A 10,280-nucleotide genomic window follows, 5' to 3' on the forward strand; every position below is an offset into this window, starting at 1 on the left:
AATGAGGGCAAAAATCTCTTATTAGCATTTTATGCAACTCAGATACCACACACCAGAAGCCCCAAATTTGACTAACTCCCTAAATTTCCAAAACTTTCGCCAGGGTTTCCTTTGTAACTAGGCCTATCCACCTATCAGAGAGCTCCCAAAACACATCCTAACAATATATATATAATCCAACGACGTAATATAATACAAAACAACACAAACTGTGACCTCATAAGCAATATATTTTCAGAAAGGAACACCCTTAACGCCAATTGTTAAAATGATACAAAATTCATAGAAAGTAAGTCTTATAATTTTACTAGATAACAACTTTATAAATACATGGTCATTCAAACAAATAAGGATACTTTTTCTTCATTTCTTCCTCGGCCTCCCAAGTAGCCTCTTCAACCTGTTGGTTTCGCCATAGCACTTTTACGGATGTAATTTCTTTATTTCTCAACTTTCGGACTTGCCGATCAATAATAGAAACTGGAATCTCTTCATAAGTCAATTCTTCATTAACCTCAATAGTCTCAACCCGAACAATGACTGTCGGGTCTCCAACTACTTTCTTTAACATAGACACATGAAATACCGGGTGCACCAATGATATTTCAGGTGGTAGCTCAAGCTTGTACACCACCTCACCGATCCTCTGAATGATTTTGTACGGTCCGACATACCTCAGACTCAATTTCCCTTTCTTACCAAATCGAATTATACCTTTCATGGGAGAAACTTTCAAGAATACCCAATCATCTTCTTTAAACTCCAAATCCCTATGACGAACATCCGAATAGGATTTCTGATGACTTTGAGCAGTCTTCAACTGCTCCTTAATGATTTTAACTTTTTCCATGGCCTGGTGCATGAGGTCTGGCCCTATCAACTCTGCTTCACTAATTTCGAACCACCAAATGGGAGATCTATATCTCCTACCATATAAAGCCTCGCACGGTGCCATCTGAATGCTAGCATGATAGCTATTGTTGTATGCAAATTCTATGAGTGATAAATGATCATCCCAGCTACCTTTGAAGTCTAGAACACAAGCACACAACATATCCTTAAGCGTCTAAATAGTCCGCTCTGCCTGCCTATCAGTCTGCGGATGAAAGGTTGTACTAAGATTGACCAGAATACCCAAGCCTTGCTGAAATTTCTTCCAAAATTTAGCTGTGAATTGTGCTCCCCGATCAGGAATGATGGAAACTGGGGTTCCATGCAACTTGACTATTTCTTTGATATACAACTGAGCATATTGTTCCGCTGTATCGGTAGCCTTAATCGGTAAGAAGTGTGTTAATTTCGTGAGTCGATCCACAATCACCCAAATCAAGTCAAACTTATGAGGAGTACGAGGTAATCCTACAACAAAATCCATATTAATCATTTCCAACTTTCACATTGGAATTTCTATGTTTTGTGCCAACCCACCAGGCCTTTGGTGTTCGGCATTCACTTGCTGACAATTTGGACACTTCGCCACAAACTCTGCTACATTCCACTTTATATCATTCCACCAGTAGACGTCCTTAAGATCATGATACATTTTTGTAGAACCTGTGTGCACGGAATACCTAGAAGTGTGAGCTACAGTCATAATTCTTTCACGGAGACCATCCACATTTGGAACACATAGTCGCCCTTGGTACCTTAGTGTACCATCATCCATGCCAAGAGAAAAGTCCATGGTCTTATGTTTATGAATCCCCTCTTTCAATTGCACCATCAATGGATCGTTGTATTGCTTCTCTTTGACTTTCACAACAAGCGATGATTCAGCCCTATTTTGCACAATTACCCCTCCTTCACTAGAGTCCGCCAGACGAACTCCCAAACTAGCCAATCGGTGAACTTCCTTGGCCAATGGCCTTTTATATGCCTCCAAGTGAGCCAAACTACCCATGGATTTCTGGCTAAGAGCATCTGCCACAACATTGGCCTTTCCCGGATGATATAGAATATCAATGTCGTAGTCCTTGAGTAACTCAAGCCATCTTCTTTGTGTCAGATTCAATTCCTCCTGCTTGAAAATATATTAAAGTCTCTTATGGTCCGTGAATATATCCACATGGACCCCATATAAATAATGACGCCAAATTTTCAATGCAAATACCACTGCCGCAAGTTCCATATCATATGACCATTGGAACTTAATTGCCTTCTGTGTCAATTTAGTTAATGGAGAGGCAAAAGTAGAAAACCCCTCCACAAACTTTCTGTAATATCCAGCTAAGCCTAAGAAAATGCGAATCTCTGTTGGAGGTGTAGGCCTCGGCCAATTTTTCACACCTATAAATTTTCTGAGGATCAACATTAATCCCCTCACTAGATACTACATGACACAAGAATATGACCGATTCAAGCCAAAATTCACACTTTGAAAACTTTGCATATAACTGGTGCTGGTGTAGGGTTTTCAGAACAACCCTAAGATGATTAGCATGGTCTTCTCGACTTCGTGAATATACAAGAATATCGTCAATAAACACTATCACAAAAGAGTCAAGGAATGGCTTAAAAATTCGATTCATAAGATCCATGAAGGCTGCTGGGGCATTTTTTGGCCCAAAAGACATCACTAGAAACTCAAAATGACCATACCGGGTCCAAAAAGTTGTTTTCGGAGTATCCCGCTCCCTCATCTTCAATTGGTGATACCCGGATCTTAAATCAATCTTGGAGAAGTACCTGGCACCTTGCAATTGATCAAACAAGTCATCTATCCTTGGCAGTGGGTACTTATTCTTGATTGTGACCTTGTTAAGATGCCGATAGTCAATACACATTCTCAGCGACCCATCTTTCTTTCTTACAAAAAGGACCGGTGCGCCCCAAGGCAACACACTTGGCCGGATGAAACCCTTTTCTAACAAATCTCTCAATTGTTCCTTTAGCTCCTTCAATTCTATTGGTGCCATTCTGTAGGGTGGAATAGATATAGAATGCGTGTCTGGCATCACATCAACCCCAAAATCAATCTCCCTGTCTAGTGGGATCCCAGGGAGTTCATCCGGAAAGACTCCCAGAATTTCATTCACAACAGGAACGGACTCAAGTGTAGGTGCCTCAGCATCGGTGTCCGTAACCCGGACCAAATGGTAAATACACCCCTTGTTGATCATCTTTGTGGCCTTAAGGTAGGAAATAAACCTACCCTTCGGCACTACATCATCACCCTTCCACTCAATAACTGGCTCATTTGGTAATTCGAACCTAACAGCTTTTGTTCGGCAATCAAGCTTGGCAAAACATGAATAAAGCCAATCCATACCCATTATCACATTAAAACCGACCATTCTCAATTCAATAAGATCGGCCACGGTGTCCCGACCACGCAACGTGACAATACAATCCTTATAAAATTGCACGGCCAAAATGGACTCACCAACCAGAGTAGATACCGAGAACGGCTCATGAAGCTGTTCTGGTTCTATCCCAAATTCCATATCAACATAAGGAGTGGCATATGACAAAGTGGAACTAGGATCAATCAGGGCATATACATCATGGGATTGGACTAACAATTTACCTGTGACAACATCTGGAGAAGCCTCTGATTCCCGACGCGTCCGCATAGCATAAAATCTACTAGGTCCTCCCAAATTCTGTGCACCACCCCTAGCTACACCACGCCCTATGGGTGGTGGGGTTCCTCGAGCTTGAGGTATTGTAGATGTAGTAGCCGCAGAATTAGCTGGTTGTGCCGCATCTCTGCCCATATTTCGCTGGGATGAGCGGCGATCTCTCTAAATGTGACCCCTTACACCACACCCATAGTATATTGTAGGTCCATGAAGTAGGACCCAAAGTGCATCCTCCCATACTTAGAGCATAGAAGCCTCCGCTGCTGAAACCTTCTGTCGGGCCGACCCTACTGGTGGGGTCCCCTGTTGCCCTGACTGGGTCTAGATGACTGTGCACACATCGATGACTGGGTGAATGATTGGGATGGTCCTGATGACCCTCCCCTGAATGCGAACCTACCACCACCACCACCGGAAGAAGCACCAAAGTTGCCTGCGGACCGAGCCTTGCTGCTACTCTGACGCTCCATTTTATTCTTCATCTTGTGGGTCTATGTGGCTTGAGCAAATGCCCCCATTTTACCATAGTTCATATCGGAATTTAAGGTAGCTGTAGAGGCCTCATCGATAACCAAGGGGCTAAGGCCCTGAACAAACCGGCGCACTCTAGCCTCTATAGTTGGCAACATGTGAATAGCACACTTGGACAGGCACGCAAACTCTATATGGTACTCCCACACATTTATACTAGCCTGCTTTAGGCTTTAAAATTCAGCGGCACGAGCTGCCTTAGTTTCGGTAGGCAAGAAATGATCCATAAAGGCATCTGTGAATTCACCCCACCTTGCCGGAGGGCTTCCCTCAACACGGGATTCTTCCCACAACTCAAACCAAGAATAGGCCACCCCTTTCAGGCAGTAGGAGGCCAACTCCACTCCCTCCGTCTCTGTAGCATGCATAACCCGAAGAGTCTTGTGCACCTCGTCAATGAAGTCTTGGGGGTCCTCCTCGGGATCAATACCCGTAAACACTGGAGGATCTAACTGAAGAAACTTGTTCACCATGGAACAAGTAGATTCCCCAGGATGACTGGATGAAGTAGGCCCAACACTCGATCTCTGGGCCTGAGAAGCCACTATGTGTGTCAACATTTGTATGGCTTCCCTAAGATCAACATCAAATACACCAGAATCGGAAGTTGGTGTTGGAGATGCAACTAGTATAACAGTTGGAGGAACCGTTGCACCTTCTATCGGTGTTGGGACAGGTGTGGTCTGATCAGTTATAATAGAGTCAAGCAGTGTAGTAACTGGAGGAATATTCTCACTCCTTGGGTGCTCACCCGCATCATCAATTATAAGATCAACTGTCACTCCTGGGGTGACATTGGCTCTTTGGCCAGTTCTTGCCTTCTTCTTAGGTGCCATGAACTGAAAATTAGAGCAACTCAGGAGTTAAAGGAGGAACAATCTTACAACCAGCTTTATCGCACAATCAAGAACATGAAAGAATGGTATTATTCCTAAATGCCCATGTAGCATCATAATTATAGATGTGGTCGACAACAAACCGATAATAAGGACTCTACTAGACACGGCTACGAGACATCCTAGGACACTTTAAAAACTTAGGCTCTGATACCAAGTTTGTCACGCTCCAAAACCGAGGAGCGCGACCGGCGCTCAACCGAGTGAACCCGACCAAGCAAGCCTGTTAGATTTTCTTCTACCCAAACGCATCCACGAATGAAGACAATAAATATTTTCATTAATTAGACAAAAACGTGATTATGTCTACAATTCCAATTCGCTGCCAATAGTTTTCATCATTTTTAAAGTCTCAAAGGGGACAAGTAATACAACCAAAACATGACATATTTTGTCTTTCCCAGCACCAATACACAACCCACACTATATATATGGAGCCTCTATAAATAAAGAAGAGTACAATGATAATACCGGCAACAAGGCCCCGGTTATACCTCAAACAGAATAAACAAAGACCAAAAGATACATGACCCCGGGATGAAGTGGGGCTCACCAAGTCAGCTGGCAAGAAGGTGTACTGTTATCACTGATCAATACCTCTTAGAACCACCTGTATCCATTTAAAGATGCAGCGCCCCTGGCAAAAGGGACGTTAGTACTGTCGAATGGTACTAGTGTGAAAACCAAACACCAATTTAAGAATTTAGAAATACAATATGAATATGAAGAATCAGGGTGACGATAGCATAATATAGCTAACCACTTAAACCAGAGCAAGCTTATTAAGAGCTATCAATATCATTTATAGGATTTAAGATAAGATCCTCTGTAACCATCTTCACACAAAGCGGCCCCGCCACCTCACCCGATGTATGCAGGTGGAGGTGTATGTACAATACCACAACTCTACTCAAGCGGCCCTGCCGCCTCACCCCAATGTATGCGGGTGGATGTATAACCACAGTACCAAGAACCTACACAAAGCGGCTATGCCGCCTCACCCCAATGTATGCGGGTGGAAATTCATTAACGATAGCAATACCAATACAAAGCGGCTATTCCGCCTCACCCCCAATGTATGTGGGTGGTGGTGCCACAACAATACCAAAACTATACACAAAGCGGTCGTAACGCCTCACCCAAATGTATGCGGGTGGTGGTGCAGTCCCACAATATCATACTCCCCACACAAAGCGGTCATTCCACCTCACCCTAATATATGTGGGTGGAGGTGTATCAAAATCATAACCTCTACACAACTTGGCATAATAACTTTCACATAAATCACGACTTGAATTTATAACATGTCGATACACAATCCATAGTTTGAAACACATCCTCAATTTATAATTCAATATGATAAGAGCATTTGAAACATGAATTGAACATATATCTTTATCACAAAACTTATCGGAATACTCGATTTGTAATCAACATCTTGGAACTTCCAAGGATAATCAGAATTCCAATTCTTAAAGAAGAGTTTAGCCAACATACCTCACTTGAGCTTCCTTACACTCTAAATGTTCCGGAATTCTTAGCAACTTCAATCTATTTTAGAAATAATACAAATTGAACCAAAAATAGGAAGATGATCATGGTTCTAGCTTATTTGAGCATTTTATCAAACACTAGGTGTGCATAAGGTTTCAAGGTCCTTTTATGGAGAATTTCATCATCCCACAACTCAATCTTTACCATGCCTAGTTCAACAATCTTTCTACACCCTTTGATATCACATGCATGTAAAATAAACAACTCTCATGCCCAAAAATTATCTTGCTAATTACCCATTTTCAGAAAATTTCGAAATTAGGGATTAGGGTGTAGAATCCTACCTCTAGGATGAAGAGCTAGTGAGTTTTCCTTCTTAATATTCCAAAACATGAGCAAGAATTGAAGAACAATTATTGAAGAACACCTTCTCACTCTAGGGCACTCCCTCTCACTCTAAAATGTTATATTATAGCTCAAAAATGGCCCAAAGAGTGTATTTAACGAAATAGGGTCGGGTTTTAAAAACCCAAAAATGAAGCTCCGGAATCGGTTCTGTGATCTCATATGCGATTGCATAATCAATATGCGGACTGCATATCGGTCGCATAATTGCTGACCAAAACAACCAAAAAACTACCTGTGTATGCGGTCACTATGTGGTCCGCATAACTATTCTGCGGTCGCATAATGAACCGCAGAACTGTTCTGCAGTCGCATAATGAACCGCAGAACTGTTCTGCGGTCGCATAGTTGACCACATAATTGCATCCAACTGATCCTCTTCTGCCTCACTTCTGCGGCCATTATGCGGCCTGCAGAGTGATTCTACGGTCGCATAATGGACCGCAGAAACAAGTTTTTCAGCCAAATATTTTCCTTTACTTTCCATTGCATTGTTCAACCCAAAAAGTCCAAGACGTGGCTCGCAAGTTTGCCGCGAAGAATTTCTATAATACTCAACACGTAAAACCAATTCGGCACCATGAAACATTATTTTCTTTTGCAAAATTTTATGGGGCCTTACAATACCCTTCCTTCTCTTTGGCCTGATTTTGTAACTACATATGTTTGATAATGAGACATAAAGAGAAGTTCATACTCCTGAATTTATGTACATTATCCTAGTCTCATAAGTTACAGTAGTCTCCCTTATCGTGACTTCATATTCAATTAAATATTGTCTTCATCCAGTCAAGATAGAAGAGAGAGAAGTATAGTATATATATATATATATATATATATATATATATATATATATATATATATATATATATATATATATATATATATATATATATATATATATATATATATATATATATATATATATATATATATATATATATATATATATATATATATATATATATATATATATATATATATATATATATATATATATATATATATATATATATATATATATAGGTGGGCAGACCCCTATTGGGCAAACTCTGATTATATGGTATGTTGTATACGAGCCTATTGCGGTCGATCGCCTATGAGCTAACCCAGAATGGCCGAGATACAGAGCCTAGTACGGTCGAGCGCCTATGAGCGAGCCTACTATGACAGAGCAGTTATACGTACCGAGCCTTATAGAGCAGGACATCTATTTTACTTACTATATTGAGAGTGTTGTGTCAGTATTAGCCAGTAAGCATATCTTCAGATTATCTTTGACTCCCTGTTACTTTAATTTAATTAATTGCAATTGTAGTTTTTTGAGCTTTTAACCCCTTTTTAAAATCAACTTAATTATGCTTAATTAATCATAATAAAATACAATAAAATATAATCATCAAATATATTACTAATAACTATAATTAATTAGTTATGGTTATAAAATTGTATTGATTGAATAATGAAACTAATTTGGTTAATTAAAGTAAATAAGGCAATATAATTTTAAATTTAAGACTAATTCATTAAATTAATTGTAAAAGTTTGTTTATTAAAATATAAAGGTTATTTTAATATTTCAAAATAGTAAGAGTAATATAATTTATAAATATTTAATGCCAAATTGCTATTAATTTTAACATTATTTATTATTATTACCTATTATATGTAAGAAAAATAGGTTTTATCAATTAGAAAATATTTTCCACATTAATTGCCAATTAATAAGCATAAATAAGTAATTTTAAAAGGGAGGGTCAAAATTGATCGTCAACAGCTGCCCCTCTTTGACCGAAGACGATGAAAGAGTTTGCGGGCGAAAAAATTGACTTAAAGAAAACTATTGTCCCGACTCTAGACATATATTGCATATATGGTACATGGATTGAGAAAAATCATGGGTTTTGAGATTAGAGGCTAAAATTCTGGCTTTGAATCGCCTACATACCTCAGGCTTAACGAGGATCAGGCCTCATGTAGTTCTGCAATGATTATTTAGAGAGGGTGGCACTTGCAGGAATTGATCCAGTATCATGTTATGACGATACTGCAAGATGCAAGGATCTTGGAGTCTGAACTGCTTCACAAACTGTAGCTTGATTAGGAGAAAGACTTGAAAGACTTGACAATTTTGGACTTTGGCTGATCGGATTGAGTTGGAGTTTGGATCCTTGGCTCGCTTATGAGTTTGTTGTCCCTCATAGCGGTGTGACTTAGTTTGCTGCTTAGAAGAAGTTCCACATTGTAGTGTTTGATCCTGCAAAAAAGAAGATAAACAGATACCTATATATCGTAATGCAAATGCATTAAGATATGATTTAATTATGCAGGAATGATGATGATTGGCTGGCCGACTACCCTTTATTTGGGATCTTGGGTTGACGGGATATTTGAATCTGAAATCTTCAAGTTCTAGAGAATTATTTGGGATATCGGGTATGGGCCTTTGAATTTTACTTGATTGTTAGCCGGGCTGTGTACTATTCCGCAGTTGTTAGAGCATTTGAATCTCGACGCGATGGGAGTGTCTCCACGAGATGGGAGTATCTCCACGCGATGGGAGTAGTTTACTTTGAATGTAAAATCTCCGCATGATGGTAGTATCTCCACGCGATGGGAGTAGTTGACTTCGAATGTAAAATCTCCGTACGATGGGAGTATCTCCATGTGATGGAAGTATTTGACTTTGAATGTAAAAATGCTTGTAAGCTGCATAAATAAAAATGTCAAAACATTTAAGATAAAACAAAAAAGTAAATGAGCATGCCCAAGAGATACTCTTGACTGCAGAACTAATTTGCGGACGTCGATCAGCGAAATGTGAAACAATCGGATGGTCCATCCTTCGATTGGAGAAGTCGGCGATAAGGTTTGAAAATATCTACTTGGAATCTCCTATATCTCAGAGTGACGGTGCGATATGTGCAAAGTGCTCTAGTTGGCAAAGCGAACAGTTTGATATATACATGGTTCTGATTGGCGAAGTCGATGGTTTGCTATATGCAAGGCTCCGATTTGCGGGATCGGTGATTTGATATGTAAAATATGCTCTAATTGGTAGAGTAAACAGTTTTCTATATACAAGGCTCCGATTGGCGGGGCCGGCGGCTCGATATGTACAAGACGCTCTGATTGGTAGAGCAAACATTTTGCTATATACAAGGTGCTTTGATTTCGTCAAAGACCTGACTCCGGAATACCTGCAAAAAATTTGAAGTTAGCTCTTAACTATATATGAGAAAATTAATTGAATAATAAAAGAGATGTATGGGCTTATGAAATTGTAGTGGGTGCGTCATTGATCCTGATGCATTATGGTATCCTTTGATTCTTGTCAATCATGCGCTCAAAGAAAAATTCTTAGTAGAGGCGT

This window comes from Nicotiana tabacum, chromosome 2 (assembly GCF_000715075.1).
Source record: "Nicotiana tabacum cultivar K326 chromosome 2, ASM71507v2, whole genome shotgun sequence".
Taxonomy (NCBI): Eukaryota; Viridiplantae; Streptophyta; class Magnoliopsida; order Solanales; family Solanaceae; genus Nicotiana; species Nicotiana tabacum.